Here is a 27,559-nt window from a genome sequence, read left to right as displayed (position 1 = left end):
ACTCTGACCCAAGCTCCACCAAGTTTGATAACGTCTCAGCAGCTTGGTGCATCTTTCAGGTCTTGTGTGTCTTTCGCCGCACCTCATTGTCAGGTTGTTATCTTTGGTTGTAGTCTCAGAGTCAACTCATCCCTCACTCTTGGATGAGTCCATTTTCAACTGAGTCCATTCTCATCTTGTGAGCTCCTTCACTCTTTGTACTCCGCCTCCGAGGATGTCGTTCTCCTCCAGGGCGTTGTGCTCCCCCCAAGCACAAATATAGTCCTTCTTTGCTCTTGCAAAGGTCAAAGGTGCCTTAGAGCCATGCACCATTTTTCTTGATGTTCTCAGCTGTCGGTGGAGTCTCGGGATCGAGTTTCAGAGTCACTGATGGATACTGAAAAAACAGACTGGGATACCAAACTTAAATATCATCTTCCAATTTGACATAAATTCCATAGTGCCTTCTGTTAATCAAACTTCAAATTCTACTATTATCAATAATCTAATCTACCTGAGAAGAACAGCGCCTTTCCTTCATGAGCGCTCGGATGTATTGTGATGGACCTCATTTGAACCATTTTAAATTGACAGATTACCCTAAACTTAAATTGCAAGTCTTAACTGTTATTTCTCTCAATTATACTGTAATTTCCAGAAACTCCTCCTATTTTCAGGCCACTATCTATCTTTTGTTTTCCTAACTTTGATTTTATGCCATTCTCTCTATTACCTTTCCACCTTTCCTGATTTGAGCCTTCAATTTCTGATCTAGTTTCCAAATTTTGCCTAGTATCATCTCTATTTTGACCTCAGTATTAATGGTGTTATGCTCACTTTACAGATATTACTGAACTGTCCTGAATTTATAATTCACTGCCAGTACATCGAAGGCCATTTCTCAGCTGTTCACTTTTTCCATGTTCCTGTTAGGCTCCACTATTCGAATCTTCGAATTTTCATATAGTTTCTTTTAGGTTCCTGTGTGGATCATGTTTCACACAAACAGGACATGCTTAAAAAAACATTTTTTTTTCAAGAATCTAAACCAAAGGTAACTAATAGGTAACTAATAACTCATCTCCCCCCTGTTGTCACATAAGTGACACAACAGGCGTTGCCTTAAAAGTCATTTTGGCAAAACAGTTTTGTTATTGACATCGTCAATAGCACCTTATCCATTATCACACCCTTTGTTGTTTGAACTAATATCATTTTCAATCTTGTCAATCCTTCTTCTACTTTTGGTGTCCACGCGAATGTATCTTTGACTGCTAACGGCTGTCCATGAGCCACTCCTGTTAGTGGCTTAGCAATTTCAACATAGCATGGAGCCCAAGCTCAGCTGTAATGACAAAAAAAAACATCAGTTGTTCTTCGTGGCAGGTCGTGGTGTGTCTAATATAACCTGTTACCTGCTCTCCCTTTCGCTGAGAGTAAACCAAGATAGTTTACTTCTGGTTTTTACCCATCCTAACTTCTGTTACTTGACTTCACTTCCTCTCTGGCCTAAATGCTGCATGAGGAGAAAGGAATCTCATCCTTACACTTCCTTTGTTTCAAAAGCAATTATCATCATTGTAGACGAAAACTTGAACTTTTGTCTACTTGAAGCCCTTTGAGACTGTTTGTGATTTAGGGCTATACAAATAAACTTGACTTGACTTTTAGATGAAAGCCTAAAACGAGCCATTCAATTCATGATAATCAGTCAACCACTGTGAAATAAGGCCTATTTTCTTTTCTTAGCATTAAATATGCTCAAAATCATTCTTTCTTCAAAGTTGTTCTACTACTTTTCACATAGTAGTCTCCAACAACGTCAACCAGTCAAGCTGTATCTTGTCATTCATTCCTGCTCATTTGGATCTCACACACGCGCACACACACACAGGCACGCACGCATGCACTGTTCTCACTCTCCTCAAGCTCTCTTCAAGCTGTCCACACAGTCATACTACATCATTTTTAATTCACAGTCCTCATTTGAATCTGTCCTATCTCAAGGTTCTTGGTAAAACAACCCACTCATTCCGATTTTGACATATTCCAAAAATTCACTCAAGAGATGCTTGCATTCAATTAATTCCATAAGCTTTTCATTTCCAAAAAATTTGCAGATTTAGGGCAATTTTCCTTCCACTCATTCTTACAGGCAAATTCTACATTTCACCTTTACATTGTCCCAGTTTGAAATTCACATCATTCAGCCCATTTAAATCACACTGGGAACGTTTTTAAACATTCCCGAAATTGCAAAATTAAGAAATTCATATTTTCACGTTAAATTATTACTTCTTTGTAATGCTATGGCATGCTCAAACTTGGCCAATAAAAGATTGATTAAAATTTCTGCAAAATTTTACAAAATTCATATTTCACCTCTAAGTTCTACATGTTTCAACTGATTCAATTCTGCTCGAACATCATTCTGTTGCATCTCCTAAATATTTATTCATCTTTTTCGCCTGTCTTTACACCAATTTCTCCAAAAAATGCATTTTCCAGTTTCAATGTCTCCTTTTTTATTTTATTTTTTCTTGCAGTGCAAATCGAATAGACCCCAGTCTAGTAACTTTCCTTGCACACTATTTTAGCCAATTTCAAAATTTTAACACATAGACACACATAAACACACAGAGAACACAAGGACAACACAAAGGCCCACAACAAAACACAGTGCACAAACAACATCAACAAACAATGCTGTGCAAACGTCTTCCTCTATTTGATGTTTTGGTTTTACTATTTTTATTTATTTTTTCTCACATTACTGGCCTTTCAATAAGGTTTGACAACTGTATCATTCGCATACATCAGCGTCATTTATACTTTGGGGAAATTTAACAGCCTTGGTCATGCTTCTTGTTTGGTAGGAGTTCTTATTGACTGACCATAATATATTTTGCTATTATATGGGGGGGGGTTCAGGTCTTTTAAATTAGATGCATGTTTTGCATAGGAGCAGAAGGAGCTTCTGCCTCAGGCTCCTCTTCTTGAGCCACGCCTAACAGTGCGCCTACGCACTATAGCTTCATTGTCTGACAATCATACTTGCGGCCTCAAGTTTGGTAACTTATTTAACGTATACTTCTCATCCCCTGATACATTGTCAGTAACACTTTGACGGCCCCCCATTGTAATCAATTTAGTTCAACATTTAAATCATAGGGATTTCTAAAGATGGAATGTTTCTTTAGTGCAATAACAACTTTCTGTGGTAATTCCTGCTTTGACCAGTTTTCTGGTGAGGAATTCCACAGAAATTTGCCATTTCTTCCCACCATGTTACATGCAGCACAATAGCGAGTGATACGTGCTACCATTCACACACATTCACACCGCGGAATTTTCTTAACACAACGAGGTGTATTTCCGTCTACAAGTTCCATCTGTAGACCGAATTTCTATCACTTGGAATTCACAACAAGGACTCCGCCGTCCTTACCCAGGTACCCTTTTTCTGGGGACTAAAATACCCCAACCACGCAGCCAACAAAGAGGTCTCACCGAGTCTCTGAGAGATTTCTTTTGAAGTTTCCGTCAATCCTCGCTGCCGAGAGGTGCTGAACCGGACGCCGGCCTGGTGGATGAACATTGTTCCCCAGGGCTTTCCTTCAGGCGTCCTGTGACCTCTGCCGTGCACGGATTCGGCGTCTTCAACACTCTTCGGATCAGCGAGCAGATTTTCAGGAAATCCCGGACGAGCCCCCAAAAATGTTGGGTTGACAACATTTATCTGAAATCAATCTCGGAGACGGTAGGTCTTTCTTGGCTTAGCGTTTTCTCCTGCGCAGAAGGGCGCATCCCAGACACAGCAAGTGTGGCTGAGATTCGCGCTCTGCTCTGAGTTTTGCCGAGCTTTTTATTGAGAAAGAAACAATTGGGCAAGTGTACATGATCGGGTAGGTTCACAGGCAGGAAATACATTCCATAGTTATATCTCATTACCACAGAACAAACTCTCGTGGACGGAGCAGTATGGACGTCTCATGACTATTAGCTTAACAAAAACGTAGTCTTTAGTGGCCCTGGGAATACATCCCGGTGTCGTACTCATGACTTCAACTTAAATGAGACCTCTGTCTGCTTCAGCCATCCCATGACAATCTCATGATCTGAACATGTCTAGCTAACTATGGGGCTTATTGTATAGCTGGAGTCATTAGCCGGCCATATGCCCCCAAATCATTTTCACAAGGCTAGATGGTCACATACTGCGGAGAGTCTTGCACACAAAAGTAGATACATAGAATCCAATGATAAAAAGTATATCATTTCCAACAAGGACGCATCCCTGAGGGGCTCCAGTGTTGGTGGTCAGGGTGTCAGATGTGATGCTCCCCAGCCTCACACGCTGTCTCCTGTTGGTCAGGAAGCTGGTGATCCACTGACAGGTGGAGGCAGGCACCGCAAGCTGGATGAGCTTCTGTTGGAGGATGTCAGGAGCGATGGTGTGGAACGCCGAGCTGAAGTCCACAAACAGGATCCTGGCGTACTTTCCTGGGGTGTCCAGGTGTTGCAGGATGTAGTGCAGTCCCATGTTGACCGCATCATCCACCGACCTATTTGCCTGGTAGGCAAACTGGAGGGGGTCCAGCAGGGGGCCCGTGACATCCTTCAGGTGGTTCAGTACTAACCTCTCGAAAGATTTCATGACCACAGATGTCAGTGCAACAGGTCTATAGTCATTCGTACCTGTGATGGCGGGCTTCTTGGCCACTGGTACGATGGTGGAGCTCTTGAAACACGAGGGCACCTCACACAGCTCCAGGGAACGGTTGAAGATCCGTGCAAAGGTGGGCGCCAGCTGCTCAGCGCAGACTTTCAAGCAGGAAGGTGACACGCCGTCTGGGCCCGGTGCCTTCCTGATCTTTTGTCTCCGGAACATCTGGCGCACTTCCTCCTCGCGAATCTGGAGTGCGGGCGCGGCCTCTGCAAGAGAGAGAGTCGGTGACCACGGTGATGGAGGTGTGGACAGAGCAGTTGTGGGGGGAGGTGAGTATGTGGATTGTGTGGATTGTGCTGCAGGAGGTCCCGTTGTGTGGGAGGACCGATCAAACCTGCAGTAGAACCTGTTTAGCTGGTCAGCGAGCCTTGGGCTCTCCACAGGACGGGGGGTTCGTTTCTTGAAGCCCGTGATGCTCTGCAGGCCTTTCCACACTGTTGAGGGATCAGGATTGGCAGAGAGGTGTCTCTCCAGGCTCTCCCCGTAACACCTCCTGGTTTTCCTGACCTCTCGGTTCAGTGTGTTTCTGGTCTGCTTGAACAGGTCCCGGTCGCCGCTCCTGTAGGCCTCCTCCTTGACTTTGCGCAGCCTCCTAAGGTTCGGTGTAAACCAAGGTTTGTCGTTGTTGTACGTGCAGAAGGTCTTAGTCTGCACACACAGATCCTCACAAAAACTGATGTATGATGTGACAGTGTCAGTGAGTTCATGCAAGTCTGAATTTGCAGCTTCAAAAACACTCCAATCGGTGCAGTCAAAGCAGGCTCGGAGGTCCTGCCTTGACTACAATGTCCACTTCCTGACAGTCCTCACCACAGGCTTTTAGTTTTTAGTTTCTGTCTGTAGGCAGGGATCAGATGAACTAGACAGTGGTCCGAGAGTCCTAAAGCTGCACAAGCCACAGAGTGGTATGCATCCTTAATTACGGTGTAGCAGTGGTCCAGTGTCTGTGCCCCTCTGGTGGGACACGTTATGTGCTGTCTGTATCTGGGGAGTTTGTGTGCGAGGTTCGCCCTGTTAAGATCACCCAGAACAATGATTAGTGAATTTGGTAGAAGTTTCTCCATGTCTGTCACCTGGTCAGCCAGCATCTGCGTGGCTTCACTCGCACGTGCGTGTGGTGGGATGTAAACAGCCGCCATGACGATCGAGGAGAACTCCCGTGGTGAATAGAACGGCCGGCAGTTTATGAAAAGTGTTTCTAGGAGAGGGCTGCAAAACTCTTTCAACACCATGACATCGGTACACCAACGTTCATTAATGTAGAAACAGAGACCACCTCCCTTTGATTTTCCGGAGAGCTCCGCGCTGCGATCTGCACGCGTTAGCCGAAACCCAGCTAACTCCATGGCGTGGTGGGGGGTTCGTTCGCTAAGCCACGTCTCAACAAAACACAGCGCGGCGGATCTGCTGAAGTCCGTGTTCCTTGAAGTGAGGAGCAGCAGTTCGTCCATCTTGTTCGCCAGGGAGCGGACATTCGCCAGATGAATTGACGGTAGGGCAGAACGGAACCCTCTCTGCCTCAGCTTTACGAGGGCTCCCGCTCGTTTTCCGCGTCGCCGCCGTCGCGCTAGCTTGTATAGCACCGCCGCTCCGGCTAAAATCTCCGACAAACAGTCTGAATCAGAGAGAACAGGAGAGAAAATACCAGAAGAAGACTGACCGATGTTTAACAGTGCTTCTCTAGTAAAAGTGATCCGGGATGGACAGCAGAAGACACAGAAAACACACAAAATAAGACAAAGAAACAGAGAGCGACTCACCGTGGCAGCCATCCGCGGCGCCATCAGTCGTAACCAAATCCCCGTAAGCGTATCGTAGCTAATGTTATGAGCGTTAGCTGTGTTTCCTTTATTGATATCCGGCAATTTAATATTTTCTCTTTTCGTTCTCTTTTACCTTAGCATACTCCCGCACATCCTATACCAATAAATTCCAGCATAGCGTAGTACCGCATAACGTAACTTTAGCAATTAAAAAGGGTTCACCTGTTTCTCTCAAAGAATCGGAAGAATCTTCCACCTTACCTGGAAAGAAGGTCTTCCCCAGTGCCACTCTCCTGAGTCACAGCGCCACCGCCGAACGCCACCCCCCCCACGAGCCTCAGCGAATTAACTGACGGCTCTCGTCATCCCATGACGTTCCCACATCTAACCGATAAGCCCTAAAACATTCGGTAACCCCTATGGTACCGTTTAATCGGGTTAGACGTGAAACATTTAAATGTAAATTGAATTCATCCTCTAAATCAAGACATATATTTAGAAATACATTCATCTACATAAATTGCGATCCCCCTAAGTCCCGCCCCCTGGAAACACTCGTAAACTCCTGTCAATCACTCTGGCGGCTCTTTTTTCCGTAATCCCCCTATTTTACAAAACCTCACATCGCCCAAATAAACGAACAATATGGAATACCATTCTCCTAAATCCCCTGGTATTATTAAAGTGTGTACCCCGATCCCCTTCATTCGTAGAATTAATTTATAACATTAATACGATCGTACATTCGTAACCAAATCCCCGTAAGCGTATCGTAGCTAATGTTATGAGCGTTAGCTGTGTTTCCTTTATTGATATCCGGTCTCATTCATCCGGCAATTTAATATTTTCTCTTTTCGTTGTCTTTTAGCTTAGCATACTCTCACATATCCTATACCAATAAAGGCTAGCATAGCGTAGTACCGTATAACTTAGCTTTAGCGATTAAAAAGGGTTCACCTGTTTTTCTCAAAAAGAATCGGAAGAATCTTCCACATTACCTGGAAAGAAGGGCTTCCCCAGTGCCACTCTCCTGCCTCACAGCGCCACCGCCGAAAGCCAACCCTTCTTTTCTCTTTTCTTTTCTCTCCCACGAGCCTCAGCGAAGCAACTGACGGCTCTCGTCATTCAATCACGTTCCCACATCTAACTGATAAGCACTAAGACATTCTGTAAACCCTATTGGTACCGTTTAATTAGGTTAGTCGTGAAACATTTAAATGTAAATTGAATTCATCATCGGCGGCTCGGTGGCGCACTGGGTAGCACGTCCGCCTCACAGTTAGGAGGGTGCGGGTTCGATTCCACCTCCGGCCCTCCCTGTGTGGAGTTTGCATGTTCTCCCCGGGCCCGCGTGGGTTTTCTCCGGGCACTCCGGTTTCCTCCCACATTCCAAAAACATGCTTGGTAGGCCGATTGAAGACTCCAAATTGTCCCTAGGTGTGAGTGTGAGTGAGATTGGTTGTCTGTCTCTGTGTGCCCTGCGATTGGCTGGCAACCAGTTCAGGGTGTCCCCCGCCTACTGCCCGATGACGGCTGGGATAGGCTCCAGCACGCCCGCGACCCCCGTGGGGACTAAGCGGTTCAGAAAATGGATGGATGGATGGATGGATGAATTCATCATCTAAATCAAATTATATATTTAGAAATACATTCATCTACGTAAATCGCGATCCCCCTAGGTCCCGCCCCCCGGAAATACTCGTAAACTCCTGTCAATTACTCTGCCGGCTCTTTTTTTTTCTGTAATCCCCCTATTTTCCCAAACCCTCCCCTCGTCCAAATAAAAAATTCATATGGAATAAAATTCTCCTCAACCCCCTGGTATTATTAAAGTGTGTTACCCGATTCCATTAATTCGTAGAATTAATTTATAACATTAATACGATCGTATATTTGTAACGAAATCACTATAAGCGTATCGTGGCTAATGTTATGAGCGTTAGCAATGCGGAAGTACTTTTTCATTTCTGAATTTAAAGGGTATCATTAATCCCCTAATATTCGCGTCTAGCCGAGCTCTATTCGTACCACAGCGATTTAGTGTGCCAAGGGCGCCCTCAAGCGTCCCATCACGTACTATGTTTTCCTTTTATGTGTTAGAAGAAAAATCCTTCTTTTTTTTATATTTTTCTTTTAGAGTTTGCTTAAAATCAAAAATATAATTCGATTATAGTCCCCCCTTTTTTTTGTTTTGTAATTTAATTCAATTTAATCGTAAATTTTTAGATTTGGTTGGATTAAAATTCATTCTGGAATCTCATTGCATTTAGGATCAACATAAGGTTCAGTTTAGATTAATTTTGTTGAAATTTGGTGTAATTCCTAATTAATTTAGCGTTAATGGTTAGGGTCAGAGGTCAATGTTAGAATTAGGGTTTGGGTTAGGTTTTCATTCTGAATCTGAACTTATGTAAGTTTTATGAATTGATTAAGTGTTAGGATTTAATGTTAGAGTAGAGTCCAAATAAGGATGAAGATTAGAATTTGGTGTCCGAGTTGGGCACTTTATCTATGTTGTCAGGAAAACCAGCCAACCAGAGTTAGACTCTTTGATTAAATGGAAAGTGTCAGGTTTTTCTCCAACCTCCTTTCAGCCGTCTCCCAATCACATAAACATCCCCCACAAGAACTTAAACCAAGGAACAATTATGATATTTTCCCTAATTTCCATATATCGTTTCGGGAGGGCATTCCCTCCAAATTTTCCCCAACCGTGTAAACTCCACCACTAGAACTTCTATTTTAACCCCGATATTCCAGTGTTCTCCGTTTCCGTTGTTGCCAAATTGAGTCCTAGTGGATATTGAGTTTTCAACCTCCTGACCCATCTCATTTCCGCGTTTTCCCTATCCCTTTGTGTCCAGCCCGCACAGCTCTCCAAAATCCGTATTCTCAAGTTACGTAACCCGTGCAGGCGGAAATGGCGTACTACATGCGTGTTACGCTTCTGGTTATGTGTGATGCTGTAGCGGTGCGCATGCAGTCTGCTTCTGACATCATTTCGAGTCCGTCCCACATACATAACTCCACACAATCGACAGCTCATACAGTAGACCGCATTCCGCGTAGACAAGGCCTTACCCGTCTGTGTGAAGAAATGTTCTTTCTTCTGAGAGTCTGTTATCACTCCTATTGATCTCCTGGCTGCACGAGAGGACCCACTTTTCATTTTAGTGCTAACCAACAAATCTTTTAAATTTGGATTCCTTTTGAAGGCTGAAACCACCTTATGTTTCGCCTTCAGGTCAGTCAGCGCCGACGCTTCCAAATTCTGTTTAATTTTTCTGTGAACATTGACTGTGTAAGAGTTGTAAATCGAAATTAGAGGAAGTATCATTTTTTTAACCCGCTGAGTGTCCCCTCTTCTTCCTTTTTTCCATGTTTGTAGCTTAATCGTGCGAAGAAATGACCGAGAATAACCTCGTTGCTGTAATGACCTGAACAAGACTTTGGTCGCTTCTTCCCTATCTTCTGTGCGAGTGCAAATTCTCCCGAATCTCAAGAGTTGTGAATAAACCAAACCCCCAAACGTGTGTCTAGGGTGAAAACTCTTTTTGTGTAGTAGCGCATGAGTATCTGTGGATTTAAAAAATACTCTGACATCAAGTCCCCCTGTTGTATGAAATTCCGGTCCCTTATATGTAGTTGTGTCAAGAAAATTAATTTCCCTCTCGCTAATCTGTGCCGTCAGTTTAATTGAAGGGTGGTGGCCATTTAAGGTTTTAAGAAACACGTCAAATTCTTCCCTAGAATCTCCCCAAATTCCCCAAATATCATCTAAGAACCTCAGGTAAGCTATAGGTTTCTTAGAGCACTGTGTCAAGGCGTTCTCCTCCCATTCAGCCATATAGATATTGGCATAGGCTGGAGAGAAACGTTTCCCCATTGCTGTCCCCTTGACCTGTAAAAAATACCCATTGTCAAATTGAAAATCATTCTTAGTCAGATTGAGTTCCAGCAATGCCAAAATGTGTTCATCCGGGCGGCCCAAAATCGGATTACGTGCCAAAACATTGCGTACCGCCTCTAAACCCCTAGCAGTTTCAATATTAGTATACAAGTTTTCAACATCCATGGAAAACAACCAACAGGTCTGTGGCACGGTCAAGGTCCGTACTTTTGAAACAAAATCATTAGTATCTTTGATGTAACTCGGATGTAGAATTGACAAGGGATTCAAGTAATAATCTACTAGCTCAGCCGAGCCGTAGGATTCGCTACTACAATCTGACTCGATGGAACGTCCTGGCGGCATTTCGTAGGGCCAGGGCCACGATGCCGGGTCTTTATGAATCTTAGGGAGTAGATAAAAGTATCTCGGACGTGACGGGGATGCTCCTGTTAAATACAAGAATTGTTTTTTTAGTAATGTGGTGCTCTTTTCTCATTTGATCTAATATTGTGTGGACTAACTTTTCTGTATCCGGATAAATCGTTTTTTGGATCGAATGGTAATACTCCGTATTGCGAAGTTGTCGATGAGCCTCTCTCACGTAATTTTTTCGGTCCATAATGACCACCGCTGACCCTTTATCTGCTGGCTTAATAATCAATTCCTCTGCCGAACTTAAGTCGTCCAGGGCTCTTCTTTCGCCCTCTGTCAAATTTGGCATCTCTCTTGGGACTTCCACTTGTTTTAGGACTGCTCTGTCTTTGTGTATTAATACTTTTATCTCCCTGGGTACTTCATCATCCTTGGGCTCCCACATTGAAGCCGACTGGAATTTGGGTGGTGCTGCCGTCGTCGAAGTTCCAAAATAAGAGTCTAGTTTTAACCTTCTATGGTACTGTCGCACATGGGCCTTGGTGATCCTTCTCTGATCCTTCATCATGGTTGCGGTGGGGACGAATGTAAGCCCCTTCTCCAGAAGCTCCCTATGATCTTTCGTCAAACTAAAGGAGGTCGACAGGTTGACCACTGGATCAGCCAGGGTTATCTCCTTGAGTTAGGGGAGGCTCCTTGGCATAAAAAAGGTTTTCCACAAGTTATCTATCTATCTCTTCAGCCGTGTCCGTTGTCCAATGGATGTTGTCCGGTCCTGTGGTAAACAGTCTTGATGGTAAGCGTTGAATCGAATGACCCGTTTCCTCTATTATTTCATTCAGTTCCCTAAGGTTGGCTTGGATCTCCAAAGGAAGTGATTGGGAATAATTAATTTTAGGAATGAATATTTTAGCATAAGGAAAAGTGGCCTTAGCTGCTCCCAGCAATCTGGCTATCTCCTTGGATATGAATATTGGGATGACCCTACCTCTATTGTTAAGGCCCAAGGATAAAATGACCCCTAGCACGTTGGGAGAGGTTGCAGTTCTGTTTCTGAGTAGGTGAATCCCATGGCGGATTTTAGCTCCCGGGTAACAGTCCACTTGTACTTCGCGGTCTTCGATTTTCTCCAATTTGGCCAAGTTTGAATCACCTACAATCAACCATCTTCTCTGGGGAAACAAAAACCAATTTGCCCTCTTATTCCCTTCATGTTCGTGTGTGGTGTACATCGATTGTGGTTCGGTTTGTGTGTCACGTGACTGGAAGAATATTGTTTCCAGTAATTTCGGTCGTGGTGTCTCTCTTCTCCTAATTGGTGTTTCTGACGAGTTAGGGCCAGTAGGTTCCTGGTATTTCCTCCTTATTCCTTCAATGCGCTTCATTAGAGTCTCTGTCGTCGGTTCTTCGGAAGCTGTCGAGTCCTCCTCTTGAGTCGGTGAAGGTAAGTCTTCCATCTGCTGGTCAAGGTAAGTCGTTTGAGGCGCTCCCCAATCCTCTATGTGTTGGGCATCCCTCTGTTCCCCTGAGTGGTGGGTGAGCTTCTTACTCCTCTTTCTCTTTTTCTTAGTCTCCTTAATCTTCTTAACTTCACCTTGTTGAGTGTCTTTTTTTAGGTTGGGGTTAGGGTCAGGGTCAGGGTTAGGGTTAGGGTTAGGTTTTGAGTACAGAGACCCACTCCAAAAGGAGCGAGGAGGTGCACGGACCTCCCGGTCCCAGGATCCCCTATCCTCCCTGTCCAAAAAATTGGGCGGTTGACGTGGTCCCCTCCGACCACGACTAACCACCGTCCACTCTGTCATTGTTGTTTTTTTTTAACTTATTTAATTTTGAAAATTTAATGTATTTTTAACTTTATTTATTTACCAAAGCATTTAATGTACTAATTTGCCAATGAAATCCAATTCAATCCCTTTATTTATTCACGTATTTATTGAGACCCCCAAATCAATAAAGTCCCCAATAACCCAAACCCAGTGTATTGTGCCAAAAACAACAAAAAAACTTCTTTTTAAATGAACTGAAACAAATACGACGTTTCGACCTTAATCGGTCTTCATCGGGTACTATAAAAAAAAAATGAAAAAAATGAAGAAAACCCCCAAAAAATATATTAGTGAAAGAGTTGGCTAGTTTTTAAGAGAGCAGAGAGTTGTCGACTGTTCGAGAGACAAAAGCACAATGAACCTGTTTTTTTCTCGCCTCCTTTTATACTCTTTCATTTTTTCTTTTTTCCGGGTCCCTTTTCCTTTTTCCTTTTTTCCTTTTGATTCAGATTTTATTTTGTTGACTTGTATATCACTTTTCGCACCATAAACCACTAAATCCACTGGTCTAATTATTTTCATTCGTTCTGTTGCTTATTTTACATCAAATGTATAATTTGTGTTAATATTGTTTTATTTATTTATCTCTTTCGACTCAATCATCAATTAATATTTAATGTTACCTCTGTGTTTTTAATACTTCTGAAATTTCGTAAATGATTTTAAATTAATTAGTATTTATACATTTTAAATTTTGACGTTCTAAACTTTTATGTATTTTTAAGCTTTCTTAGTGTTTTTGAAAATTTGTAATTGTCATTTTTTTTATTTTTACATGTTATAGCGGCAGAATTATAATTTAGGCGATTGTTGATGTTAGGATTGTGTGATGTGGGTGGGGTTAGGGGTTAGGGTTAGGGGTTAGGGGTTAGGTTTAGGGTTAGGGTTAGGATTAGGTTTGGGGTTAGGGTTAGGGTTAGGGTAGGGTTAGGATTAGGTTTGGGGTTAGGTTAGGATTATGGGTAAGGAGTAGCGATTGGGGTTAGGTTAGGATTATGGGTAAGGAGTAGGGATTGGGGTTAGGGATGGGATTGTAGTAAGGATCCAAATCAAGTGGTGTATGGTGAATCTTCAATGCTTAATGTTTAGTCCAATTGGCTCCCTAGTTCGCAATGTAAATATCCAATATCGTTCCCTCCCTTTTCTTTCTATGTCTGTCCAATTAATGTTCCTTTGTAATCCCGCCATTCTCATTGAGGCCATACCATGATCAACAACATGTTTAACTAAGGGTGTGTCCATTTCTTTCTTGTTCTTCACATTATACCGATGCTGATACATGCGTGTGGACAAATTGTTTCGTGATTCGCCAACATATTGGATCCCACATTTGTTACAAAAAATAACATAAACACAATTTCTAGATTTTGGGTTGATTCCCTGGTCAATTCCAAATACTGTTCCCATTTCTATATTTTTAATGAAATTTAGTCTCTTGAATTGAGTGTCCAACAATAAGGGTTTGTCCCACTTCAATGTTGGCAATTTTGCCCGGATCAAAATATCTGCCAGACTCTTGTTCCGCTTGTAGGCAGAAATGACCTTAGTGCCAGAAAATAGCCCCAGAGCACCCTGTCCGTCGTGGCTGCGCCAGCCATGCTGATCAGGCCAAGTTGGGCTTAAGAAACATGTATTTGCTTTGTATTTGTTGTTTGTTTTTGTGTTTGCACTTTGCCTATCCAGTCGCCTTTGTTATATATGTAATAAATGAGTCTCGACTTGGCATGATAGATTGACAGCGGCATTTGCGGTCAAATTAGTCGTACCTCGCACTTAATTCATCGACTCCCCTATCTGGGTGGAGCGAGAGCATCTTGCTCTGTGCGGCATCCATGCGCTCTCCTATCTGGGTAGAGCGTGAGTAAATTATAATTTTGCACCTAATTGTTTTCCTATCGGCGCTAGTTTGCGCTCCCTTTTATTTCCTCCGTGTGGCCATCGACAACGTTTCGGCATCTTTTGTGCCTTCCTCAGGTCTGGCACACGGGAATTGCAGCTAAATTTAGTTTCGTTGCATGTGGAGCTGTTTCCTCCTTCATGGCCGCATCGAGACTGAATTTCCTGCTCCGAGCAGTCCTTATATGTGTTTCATGTCAGCAATTTGCGTTTCGTTCCGGATAATTTTCCATCTACTCATTTTAGCTTATTAACTTGTTGTTTTTGCTCTTTTCTTGCAGGTACCGATTGGGTGTGAATATGTGAACTCGGCATAGTTAAGTATAACTGTGTGTTTTTCTGTTTCAGGTTATCCAGGTAAGTATTGTTTTTTTTGATAGTGTAAATTTTTACTTTCAACCACTTTTTAGTTTATATTCAATTTCGTGTTTGTGTTCAAATTTTTGACTTCTTAATTTCCATTTTTTGACTTGCAGGTTGAAATTTTTTTCATAATGGGAGTCAGGGAGGGATTTGGATTAGGGTTAGGGTTGGGGTTAGGGTTTGGGGTTAGGTTAGGGTTAGGGTAGGATCGGTTTAGGGGACAGCGCACAGACGCAGCAGGAGCTCAATGGAAACTGGAAACGTGGGGGGGCAGTGGAGGTGGCACAGGCGAGTTAGGATTAAGAAGGGAGTTCCTCCCCCGAAGGAGAGGAGCAAAGGCACGGTCCTACCATCCACGCCCACGTCCCACATCCAGCCCCAGAGCAACCTGTCCGTCGTGGCTGCGCCAGCCATGCTGGTCAGGCCAAGTTGGGCTTAATAAACATGTATTTGCTTTGTATTTGTTGTTTGTTTTTGTGTTTGCACTTTGCCTATCCGGTCGCCTTTGTTATATATGTAATAAATGAGTCTCGACTTGGCATGATAGATTGACAGCTGCATTTGCGGTCAAATTAGTCGTACCTCGCACTTAATTCATCGACTCCCCTATCTGGGTGGAGCGAGAGCATCTTGCTCTGTGCGGCATCCATCCGCTCTCCTATCTGGGTAGAGCGTGGGTAAATTATAATTTTGCGTCTAATTGTTTTCCTATCGGCGCTAGTTTGCGCTCCCTTTTATTTCCTCCGTGTGGCCATCGACAACGTTTCGGCATCTTTTGTGCCTTCCTCAGGTCTGGCACACGGGAATGGAAGCTAAATTTAGTTTTGTTGCATGTGGAGCTGTTTCCTCCTTCATGGCCGCATCGAGACTGAATTTCCTGCTCCGAGCGGTCCTTATGTGTTTCATGTCAGCAATTTGCGTTTCGTTCCGGATAATTTTCCATCTACTCATTTTAGCTTATTAACTTGTTGTTTTTGCTCTTTTCTTGCAGGTACCGATTGGGTGTGAATATGTGAACTCGGCATAGGTAAGTATAACTGTGTGTTTTTCTGTTTCAGGTTATCCAGGTAAGTATTGTTTTTTTGATAGTGTAAACTTTTACTTTCAACCACTTTTTAGTTTATGTCAGGTGCAGAGCAGGGAGAGGATTCGAATGCAGAGACTTCAATGTCCAAAAAGGCTTTTATTGTCTCCACTGATAGTCGAACAAAAAACGCCTCAATAGGAGGGAAAAAAGGGAAAACTAAGGCGCCTCGAACCGAGGGAGAAAAAGGGGAAATCAAAGCACCTCGAACCGAGGGAAATACAAAAACAAGATAGCGATGTAACCAAGTTAACATCGGGGATCAAAGTCGCTCAAACAAGGCTTGTACGTGGAACTCGAGGGTTTCGTGATCGCTAGTGTTCTTACAAGGCAAGACGCACTGGCACTGGATACTGGGAAAGACGCGGGTTATATGGACACAGGAGGGGAACACAGGTGAAGACAGTTGGTCATTGACGCAGGTGCACACACTTGGAATCAGGGGTTCACGTGACCGGACGCACAGGGGAAGGACACACCGACTGGAACGAGAGGAAAATCACACAATAAAACAGGAAGTGATCCGGACGACACATGACAGCATGACATAACCCCCCCCTCTAGGGCCGGATCCCAGACGGACCCGGAGCATCGGGGTGAGCCGCGTAAAAGTCATCTAGTAGCCCGGGATCCAGGATATAGCTACGCGGCACCCATTGCCGCTCCTCTGGCCCGTAACCCTCCCAGTCCACCAGGAACTGCCAGCCCCGGCCCTTCCGGCGCACGTCCAGCAACTTCTTAACTGTGTAGGTAGGCCCACCCCCCACCGTCCGCGTAGGCGGGGGTGCCGCGGGAGCCGGCACCATCCCACTCTCCCTAACCGGCTTGACCTTCCCGACGTGGAAGGTGGGATGCACCGCAAGGGACCGAGGCAGACGGAGTCGCACAGCCGCTGGACCGACGACCTTGGAGATCGGAAACGGCCCTACAAAACGGGGGGCCAGCTTCCTGGAGCCCACCTGGAGGGGAAGGTCCCGGGCGGACAGCCAGACCCGCTGGCCGGGCCGGTAGACAGGTGCCGGACGACGTCTCCGGTCAGCCATCCTCTTCACCCTGTCGCCCTGGCGGACCAGTATGGCCCTTGCCGCTGCCCAGATGCGCCGACAGCGTCTCACCACGGCGCACGCCGAGGTAACTGACACCTCCGGCTCGCTGTCGGGGAAGAGCAGGGGCTGGTATCCAAAGACGCACATGAAGGGGGACATCCCGGTCGCCGTGATGGGAAGGGAGTTATGGGCGTACTCTACCCAGGTCAAGTTTTGACTCCACGACGAGGGGTTCTGGGTTACCAAACAGCGGAGGCCCATTTCCAGCTGTTGGTTAATGCGTTCTGCTTGGCCGTTCGCTTCCGGGTGGTAGCCCGAAGTGAGGCTCACGGTGGCCCCTATAAGCTTGCAGAAAGCCCTCCAAAAGCGGAACACGAACTGGGGGCCCCTATCTGACACGACGTCCGAGGAAATCCATGAATCCTGCAGACGTGGTCCATGAGAACTACTGCCGTACGTTTGGCCGAAGGTAATTTGGGCAGGGCAATGAAGTGGGCCATCTTGGAGAACCTATCCACGACGGTGAGTATCGTCGTCTTACCGCTAGACACCGGCAGTCCCGTGACAAAATCCACAGAGATGTCGGCCCATGGTCGAGAGGGAATGGAGAGAGGCTGCAGCAACCCCACACGGCGGCCCGGAGTGTTCTTACTCCGCGCACAGATGGAACAGGCTGCAACATACTCCCGGACGTCCGCCCCCATGGAGGGCCACCAGAATCTTTGTTGGATGACGTGCAGGGTTCTTCGCACGCCCGGGTGACACGTGAGCCGGGAGGTGTGCGCCCAGTGGATCACTTGGGATCGTAGTTGGGGCGGAACAAACAGTCTATTCTCGGGACTTCCCCTAGGGGGTGGATCATCGTGGTTTGCCCGCTTCACCAAGTCCTCTATGGGCCAGGTTACGGCTCCCACCACGCAGTGAGGGGGGAGAATGGGCTCTGGCTCTGTGGACACCGGGTCTGGGCTGTAGATGCGTGACAGCGCATCAGGTTTGGTGTTCTTGGCCCCCGGTCTGTAAGACAACGTGAAATGGAAACGGTTAAAGAAGAGGGACCAACAAGCCTGGCGGGAGTTCAATCGCTTGGCCTCCTTGATATATTGCAGGTTCTTGTGATCGGTCCAAACCAGAAAGGGGTGTTGGGCTCCCTCCAGCCAGTGTCTCCATTCTTCAAGAGCCTTTTTGAATTTGCTAACAATTCCCGATCTCCGACGTCATAGTTCTGCTCCGCGGGGGTCAGCCGTCGGGACAAAAAGGCGCATGGATGGAGCTTGTTGTCGACCTGGGATCTCTGAGACAGGATGGCGCCGATTCCCTGACTGGAGGCATCAACCTCCACCACGAACTGACGAGATGGGTCGGGCAAGGTAAGGATTGGAGCGGTGGTGAACCGCCTCTTCAGCTCCTGGAAGGCGGCTTCAGCCTCCGCCGTCCAGCGAAACGGAACTGTCGGGGAGGTGAGAGCGTGCAGGGGAGCCTCGGTGGCGCTGAAGCCTCGTATGAATCGTCTATAAAAGTTAGCAAATCCCAGAAATTGCTGCACTCTTTTGCGGCTATCCGGTACCGGCCATTGGGTCACCGCGCTTACTTTGGCTGGGTCCATCTGGACCTTCCCTGGGGCTATGATGAAGCCAAGGAACGATATCGTTTCTGCATGGAACTCGCTCTTTTCGGCCTTTAAAAAAAGTCGATGGTCCAGGAGCCGTTGCAGGACCGACTTAACATGACTCTCATGGGTCCTCAAATCTGGTGAATAAATTAAGATGTCATCCAAGTAAACGAAAACAAAGTGGTCTAAGAAATCACTCAGAACGTCATTGATCATGGCCTGGAAGACCGCGGGGGCATTGGTGAGGCCGAACGGCATTACCCGGTATTCAAAGTGTCCCCGGGGGGTGTTGAAGCCCGTCTTCCACTCATCACCTTCCCGAATGCGCACGAGGTGATACGCGTTACGCAAATCTAACTTGGTGAATACCCGAGCCTGCTGCAACTGATCAAACACGGCCGACATGAGTGGGAGGGGGTATCGATTCTTTATAGTGATCTGGTTGAGGGGACTGTAATCTATGCAGGGGCGCAGGGTTCCGTCTTTCTTCCCCACAAAGAAAAACCCGGCCCCTGCAGGCGATGATGACGGCATGATCAGACCCGCTTTAAGTGACGCGTCAATATAGTCATTTAAGGCCTTCTTTTCGGGGCCCGAAAGGGAATAAAGTCTCCCCTTGGGGATCGAAGCACCGAGCAATAGGTCTATGGCGCAGTCGTAGGGACGGTGGGGTGGTAAGGAGCTCGCCTTGGCTTTGCTAAATACCTCCGCAAGTTGATGGTAGCATTTGGGTACTTGGTTTAGATCCGGAGCTCTGAACTCTGGTTCAGGAGACGCAAAGTCCGAGGGAGAAGTGCATGGGGACTCGATCGAAGGGTTCGGTTTGACACACGATACTTGGCACTGGGATGCCCACCCCTTTATCTCCCCTGACTCCCAGTTTATTGCAGGGTTGTGGTGTTTTAGCCACGGATAACCGAGGATAAGTTTTTAATCAACGCAATAATTTACAACCGTTGACCAGTCGAAATAATCGTCGAAATTTGGCATCTGTGGCTGGAAGCAGACGCCGAGTTCGACGTTCCTCCCAAACGCCACACTCCCTCGCTTTTCAGGGCTACACAAAAAAACATATTTTTCAAAACAACGAGTTGTAATTACCTTGTACGCTCTAGACGGTCAAGTTGCAAGCTGAAAACAAAAATATTTGTCTTGTTAGTTGTCGTGTTACTAACCGCTGTGTCTTGTTTGCAAGCATTGCCGCTTTCCTACTTCCTGTTGCAAGTCACGCCCACGGATTATAATTTTGCCGTGAGTTCCGCCTATTGACATCATGTCCGCGTCACATGACTGCGACATAATATTATCTAAAACTGTTTGTGCGGTATTGTGTTGTTTTGTGCGGTATTGTGTTATTCTGTGTGGCGTCGTGTTGTTCTGTGCGGCGTCGTGTTGTTCAGTGCGGCGTCATGTTGTTCAGTATGGCATGGTGTAGTTCAGTGCGGCATGGTGTTGTTCAGTGCGGCATGGTGTTGTTCAGTGCGGCATGGTGTTGTTAAGTGCGGCATGGTGTTGTTCAGTGCGGCATGGTGTAGTTCAGTGCGGCATGGTGTTGTTCAGTGCGGCATGGTGCTCTTCAGTGCGGCATGGTGTTGTTCAGTGTGGCATGGTGTTGTTAAGTGCGGCATGGTGTAGTTCAGTGCGGCATGGTGTTGTTCAGTGCGGCATGGTGTTGTTCAGTGTGGCATGGTGTTGTTCAGTGCGGGATGGTGTTGTTCAGTGCGGCATGGTGTTGTTCAGTGCGGCATGGTGTTGTTCAGTGCGGCATGGTGTTGTTTAGTGCGGCATGGTGGTGTTCAGTGCGGCATGGTGTTGTTCAGTGCGGCATGGTGTTGTTCAGTGCGGCATGGTGTTGTTCAGTGCGGCATGGTGTTGTTCAGTGCGGGATGGTGTTGTTCAGTGCGGCATGGTGTTGTTCAGTGCAGGATGGTGTTGTTCAGTGCGGGATAGTGTTGTTCAGTGCAGGATGGTGTTGTTCAGTGCGGCATGGTGTTGTTCAAAGCGGCGTGGTGTTGTTCAGTGCGGGATGGTGTTGTTCAGTGCGGGATGGTGTTGTTCAGTGCGGCATAATGTTGCTCAGTGCGGCATAATGTTGTTCAGTGCGGCATGGTGTTGTTCAGTGCGGCATGGTGTTGTTCAGTGCGGCATAATAATGTTCAGTGCGGCATGGTGTCGTTCAGTGCGGCATGGTGTCGTTCAGTGCGGCATGGTGCTGTTCAGTGCGGCATGGTGTTGTTCAGTGCGGCATGGTGTTGTTAAGTGCGGCATGGTGTAGTTCAGTGCGGCATGGTGTTGTTCAGTGCGGCATGGTGTTGTTCAGTGCGGCATGGTGTTGTTCAGTGCTGGATGGTGTTGTTCAGTGCGGCATGGTGTTGTTCAGTGCGGCATGGTGTTGTTCAGTGCGGCATGGTGTTGTTTAGTGCGGCATGGTGGTGTTCAGTGCGGCATGGTGTTGTTCAGTGCGGCATGGTGTTGTTCAGTGCGGCATGGTGTTGTTCAGTGCGGCATGGTGTTGTTCAGTGCGGGATGGTGTTGTTCAGTGCGGCATGGTGTTGTTCAGTGCAGGATGGTGTTGTTCAGTGCGGGATAGTGTTGTTCAGTGCAGGATGGTGTTGTTCAGTGCGGCATGGTGTTGTTCAAAGCGGCGTGGTGTTGTTCAGTGCGGGATGGTGTTGTTCAGTGCGGGATGGTGTTGTTCAGTGCGGCATAATGTTGCTCAGTGCGGCATAATGTTGTTCAGTGCGGCATGGTGTTGTTCAGTGCGGCATGGTGTTGTTCAGTGCGGCATAATAATGTTCAGTGCGGCATGGTGTCGTTCAGTGCGGCATGGTGTCGTTCAGTGCGGCATGGTGCTGTTCAGTGCGGCATGGTGTTGTTCAGTGCGGCATGGTGTTGTTAAGTGCGGCATGGTGTAGTTCAGTGCGGCATGGTGTTGTTCAGTGCGGCATGGTGTTGTTCAGTGCGGCATGGTGTTGTTCAGTGCTGGATGGTGTTGTTCAGTGCGGCATGGTGTTGTTCAGTGCGGCATGGTGTTGTTCAGTGCAGCATGGTGTTGTTCAGTGCGGCATGGTGGTGTTCAGTGCGGCATGGTGTTGTTCAGTGCGGCATGGTGTTGTTCAGTGCGGCATGGTGTCGTTCAGTGCGGCATGGTGTCGTTCAGTGCGGGATGGTGTTGTTCAGTGCGACATGGTGTTGTTCAGTGCGACATGGTGTTGTTCAGTGCGGCATGGTGTTGTTCAGTGCGGCATGGTGTTGTTCAGTGCGGCATGGTGTTGTTCAGTGCGGCATGGTGTTTTTCAGTGCGGCATGGTGTTGTTCAGTGCGGGATGGTGTTGTTCAGTGTGGCATGGTGTTGTTCAGTGCAGCATGGTGTTGTTCAGTGCGACATGGTGTTGTTCAGTGCGGCATGGTGTTGTTCAGTGCGGCATGGTGTTGTTCAGTGTGGCATAATGTTGTTCAGTGCGGCATGGTGTTGTTCAGTGCAGGATGGTGTTGTTCAGTGCGGGATGGTGTTGTTCAGTGCAGGATGGTGTTGTTCAGTGCGGCATGGTGTTGTTCAAAGCGGCATGGTGTTGTTCAGTGCGGGATGGTGTTGTTCAGTGCGGCATAATGTTGCTCAGTGCGGCATAATGTTGTTCAGTGCGGCATGGTGTTGTTCAGTGCGGCATGGTGTTGTTCAGTGCGGCATAATAATGTTCAGTGCGGCATAATGTTGTTCAGTGCGGCATAATGTTGTTCAGTGCGGCATGGTGTTGTTCAGTGCGGCATGGTGTTGTTCAGTGTGGGATGGTGTTGTGCAGTGCGGGATGGTGTTGTTCAGTGCGGCATGGTGTTGTTCAGTGCGGCGTCATGTTGTTCAGTACGGCATGTTGTAGTTCAGTGCGGCATGGTGTTGTTCAGTGCGGCATGGTGTTGTTCAGTGCGGCATGGTTTTGTTCAGTGCGGCATGGTGTTGTTCAGTGTGGCATAATGTTGTTCAGTGCGGCATGGTGTTGTTCAGTGCGGGATGGTGTTGTTCAGTGCGGGATGGTGTTGTTCAGTGCAGGATGGTGTTGTTCAGTGCAGCATAATGTTGTTCAGTGCGGCATTGTGTTGTTCGGTGCGGCATGGTGTTGTTCAGTGCGGCATAATGTTGTTCAGTGCGGCATAATGTTGTTCAGTGCGGCATGGTGTTGTTCATTGCGGCATGGTGTTGTTCAGTGCGGCATGGTGTTGTTCAGTGCGGCATGGTGTTGTTCAGTGCGGCATGGTGTTGTTCAGTGCGGCATGGTGTTGTTCAGTGCGGCATGGTGTTGTTCAGTGGGGCATGGTGTTGTTCAGTGCGTCATAGTGTTGTTTAGTGCGGGATGGTGTTGTTCAGTGCGGCATGGTGTTTTTCAGTGCGGCATGGTGTTGTACAGTGCGGAATGGTGTTGTTCAGTGCGGCATGGTGTTGTTCAGTGCGGGATGGTGTTGTTCAGTGCGGCATGGTGTTGTTCAGTGCGGCATGGTGTTGTTTAGTGCGGCATGGTGTTGTTCAGTGCGGGATGGTGTTGTTTAGTGCGGGATCGTGTTGTTCAGTGCGGCATGGTGTTGTTCAGTGCGGGATGGTGTTGTTCAGTGCGGCATAATGTTGTTCAGTGCGGCATAATGTTGTTCAGTGCGGCATGGTGTTGTTCAGTGCGGGATGGTTTTGTTCAGTGCAGGATGGTGTTGTTCAGTGCGTCATGGTGTTGTTCAATGCGGCATGGTGTTGTTCAGTGCGGGATGGTGTCGTTTAGTGCGGCATGGTGTTTTTCAGTGCGGCATAATGTTGTTCAGTGCGGCATGGTGTTGTTCAGTGCGGCATGGTGTTGTTCAGTGCGGCATGGTGTTGTTCAGTGCGGCATGGTGTTGTTCAGTGCGGGATGGTGTCTTTCAGTGCGGCATGGTGTCGTTCACTGCGGCATGGTGTTGTTCAGTGCGGCATGGTGTCGTTCAGTGCGGCATGGTGTCGTTCAGTGCGGCATGGTGTCGTTCATTGCGGGATGGTGTCGTTCATTGCGGGATGGTGTTGTTCAGTGCGGCATGGTGTTGTTCAGTGCGGCATAGTGTTGTTCAGTGCGGCATGGTGTTGTTCAGTGCGGCATGGTGTTGTTCAGTGCGGCATGGTGTTGTTCAGTGCGGCATGGTGTTGTTCAGTGCGGCATGGTGTTGTTCAGTGCGGCATGGTGTTGTTCAGTGCGGCATGGTGTTGTTCAGTGCGGGATGGTGTTGTTCAGTGCAGGATGGTGTTGTTCAGTGCGGCATAATGTTGTTCAGTGCGGCATTGTGTTGTTCGGTGCGGCATGGTGTTGTTCAGTGCGGCATAATGTTGTTCAGTGCGGCATAGTGTTGTTCAGTGCGGCATGGTGTTGTTCATTGCGGCATGGTGTTGTTCAGTGCGGCATGGTGTTGTTCAGTGCGGCATGGTGTTGTTCAGTGCGGCATGGTGTTGTTCAGTGCGGCATGGTGTTGTTCAGTGCGGCATGGTGTTGTTCAGTGCGGCATAATGTTGTTCAGTGCGGCATAATGTTGTTCAGTGCGGCATGGTGTTGTTCAGTGCGGCGTGGTGTTGTTCAGTGCGGCATGGTGTTGTTCAGTGCGGCATGGTGTTGTTCAGTGCGGCATGGTGTTGTTCAGTGCGGCATGGTGTTGTTCAGTGCGGCATGGTGTTGTTCAGTGCGGGAAGGTGTTGTTCAGTGCGGGATGGTGTTGTTCAGTGCGGGATGGTGTTGTTCAGTGCGGCATGGTGTTGTTCAGTGCGGCATGGTGTTGTTCAGTACGGCATGGTGTTGTTCAGTGCGGCATAATGTTGTTCAGTGCGGCATGGTGTTGTTCAGTGCGGCATAATGTTGTTCAGTGCGGCATAATGTTGTTCAGTGCGGTATAATGTTGTTCAGTGCGGCATAATGTTGTTCAGTGCTGCATGGTGTTGTTCAGTGCGGGATGGTGTTGTTCAGTGCGGCATGGTGTTGTTCAGTGCGGCATGGTGTTGTTCAGTGCGGCATGGTGTTGTTCAGTGCGGCATGGTGTTGTTCAGTGCGGCATTGTGTTGTTCAGTGCGGCATGGTGTTGTTCAGTGCGGCATGGTGTTGTTCAGTGCGGCATGGTGTTGTTCAGTGCGGCATGGTGTTGTTCAGTGCGGCATGGTGTTGTTCAGTGCGGCATGGTGTAGTTCAGTGCGGCATGGTGTAGTTCAGTGCGGCATGGTGTTGTTCAGTGCGGGATGGTGTTGTTCAGTGCGGGATGGTGTTGTTCAGTGCGGCATGGTGTTGTTCAGTGCGGCATGGTGTTGTTCAGTGCGGCATGGTGTTGTTCAGTGCGGCATGGTGTTGTTCAGTGCGGCATGGTGTTGTTCAGTTCGGCATGGTGTTGTTCAGTGCGGCATGGTGTTGTTCAGTGCGGCATGGTGTTGTTCGGTGCGGCATGATGTTGTTCGGTGCGGGATGGTGTTGTTCGGTGCGGGATGGTGTTCAGTGCGGCATGGTGTTGTTCAGTGCGGCATGGTGTTGTTCAGTGCGGCATGGTGTTGTTCAGTGCGGCATGGTGTTGTTCAGTGCGTCATGGTGTTGTTCAGTGCGGCATGGTGTTGTTCAGTGCGGCATGGTGTTGTTCAGTGCGGCATGGTGTTGTTCAGTGCGGCATGGTGTTGTTCGGTGCGGCATGGTGTTGTTCGGTGCGGCATGGTGTTGTTCAGTGCGGCATGGTGTTGTTCAGTGTGGTATCGTGTTGTTCAGTGCGGTATCGTGTTGTTCAGTGCGGTATCGTGTTGTTCAGTGCGGTATCGTGTTGTTCAGTGCGGTATCGTTGTGTTGTTCGTATTGTGTTGTGTTGTTCGTAATGTGTTGTGTTGTTCGTATTGTGTTGTGTTGTTCGTATTGTGTTGTTGGTATTGTGTTGTGTTGTTCGTATTTCGTTGTGTTGTTCATATTGTGTTGAGTTGTTCATATTGTGTTGAGTCGTTCATATTGTGTTGTGTTGTTCGTATTGTGTTGCCTCTAACACTTAGCTTCTAACACTTAGCCTCTAGCACCTAGAAGGTAAATAAATAGGAAGGAAGGACTCACCGGTGATGTCGTCGCCCACGTCCAAGCGTTGTACTTTGTATTTTCATCCTTCTGACAGTGGAAAACATATAGCCAACAAACACCGTGGAACCTAAACGAATGAAAGAAAACTATCATTTGGCCACAACCAACATTCACAGATACAACACAATGTGACGTGCGGGGTTGAGGTTAAAGGTTGAGTGAAGGGCCCTCGTTTTAAACTACTTTTTTGAAAAGGAGTGGGAACAAAACGTATTTAATTTATTTATTGGGAAGTAGTAAGACTTATTAAATTTATTTAATCTACTTTTCTTCCCAGGCAAAATTTGATGTGCCGCAATTCCAAATTTCCAAAGTGAATGAAGGAATGAAATCCTTTAAATTATGATTTTGTATAAATACTAGGCATAAACACAAAATCTACGGCACAAAATGGGCAGACTTTACTTGTTTGAAAAGGACTGGTTACAAGACAGACTTTTTTAATTTATTTAATGGGAAGAAGACTTATTTAGTTTAATTGATCTATTTTTGTTCCCTGGCAAAATTCGATTTGCTGCAATTCCAAATTTCCAAAGTGAATGAAGGAACAAAGTCGTTTAAATTATGATTTTGTATAAATACTAGGCATAGACACAAAATCTACGGCACAAAACGGGCAGACTTTACTTGTTTGAAGAGGACTGGTTACAAGACAGACTTTTCTGATTTATTTAATGGGAAGAAGACTTATTTAGTTTATTTAATCTCTTTTTGTTGCCTGGCAAAATTGGATTTGCTGAAATTGTATTTTGCCAAATCTTGACTTGAGACCTGATAGGAAGTATTAAACGCTCAGTTAAATCGATACAAGTTGGTAATAAGAGCGAGTAATGTTGGTTGAAGCGACGAATGAAGGTTAAAAGCAATTTAAATTATGACTTTGTATAAATACTAGATATTAACAGAACATCTACTGCGCAAAATGGGCAGAGTTTACTTGTTTGAGAAGGAGTGGCTTATTTAAGACTAAGATTTATTTAATCTGTTTGTTCCCTGGCAAAATTGGATGTGATGCAATTCCAAATTTCACCACATGATGGTGCCAAATTTTGACTTCATAGGACATATTCAACACTTAGTTCAAGGTAATCAGATTTGTTTATAATTCTAATGGCCTTTTCAAAACTATTCTGGATTACTACTTTGGATCTATTCTACATTACTTGTACATTACTCTAACAGATTAGGCAGTATAATCACATATGTTAACTTGAGAGTGCCCACACTCAATCTACTTATCGTGATGTGTTAAATCAATTACCGTTAGACATTATTTGTCTGATAATCTACCAAATCTTTGAATAGAAGAATTTGTGATTTAATTAATAGCTTGTTGTTATGTTCAGGGTAATCAGACTTGTATATAATTCTAATGGCCTTCTTTTGAAAACTATTCTGAATTACAACTTTGGATCTTATATTACTTTGCAACAATATACTCGGTGACAGATTAGGCAGTATAATCACATATGTTAACTTCAGTGCCCACACTGTATTTATTTATGGTTATTTGTTAAATCAAGTACTGTTAGACATGAAATAGGAAGTGTTTAACATAAATGTTATGGCTACTCACCATTGTAGCTCGCTCCTGGTCAATGATACGAGCCTCTTCTTGCAGTGGAAAACTTGCAGCCAACAAACACCGTGGAACTTAAAGGAATGAAATTAAACATTAACATTTCGCCTGGACCAATATTCACACGTACAACGCAACGCGGCTACACTTCTGCTAGCGCCTCAGCTACACGTTGCTATTACAAACGTAAATCTCTTTAAACACAATGAGTGTTACTTACCGTGTGCGCTGTAGACGGTCCAGTTGCAAGCAGAAAATAAAGATATTTCTGTTGATATTCGTCGTTGCTCAGTGGCTCACGGCCATCGCGCCAACAGATTTGAATTTTGG

At 46.3% G+C, this 27,559-nt stretch overlaps 1 long non-coding RNA gene across 1 annotated transcript; it reads right to left on the bottom strand.

The window, feature by feature from the left end:
• Positions 1-15,983: 15,983 nt before the first annotated feature.
• On the bottom strand, positions 15,984-18,618 carry LOC137840997 (uncharacterized). The gene is made up of 2 exons (XR_011088267.1): positions 18,078-18,618; positions 15,984-17,964 (listed from the first exon to the last, which is right to left on the bottom strand). It is a non-coding gene; the product is annotated as an uncharacterized lncRNA (long non-coding RNA).
• Positions 18,619-27,559: the final 8,941 nt, after the last annotated feature.

Source organism: Syngnathus scovelli, chromosome 15 (assembly GCF_024217435.2).
Source record: "Syngnathus scovelli strain Florida chromosome 15, RoL_Ssco_1.2, whole genome shotgun sequence".
Taxonomy (NCBI): Eukaryota; Metazoa; Chordata; class Actinopteri; order Syngnathiformes; family Syngnathidae; genus Syngnathus; species Syngnathus scovelli.
This window is presented reverse-complemented; position numbering and strand designations above follow the sequence as displayed.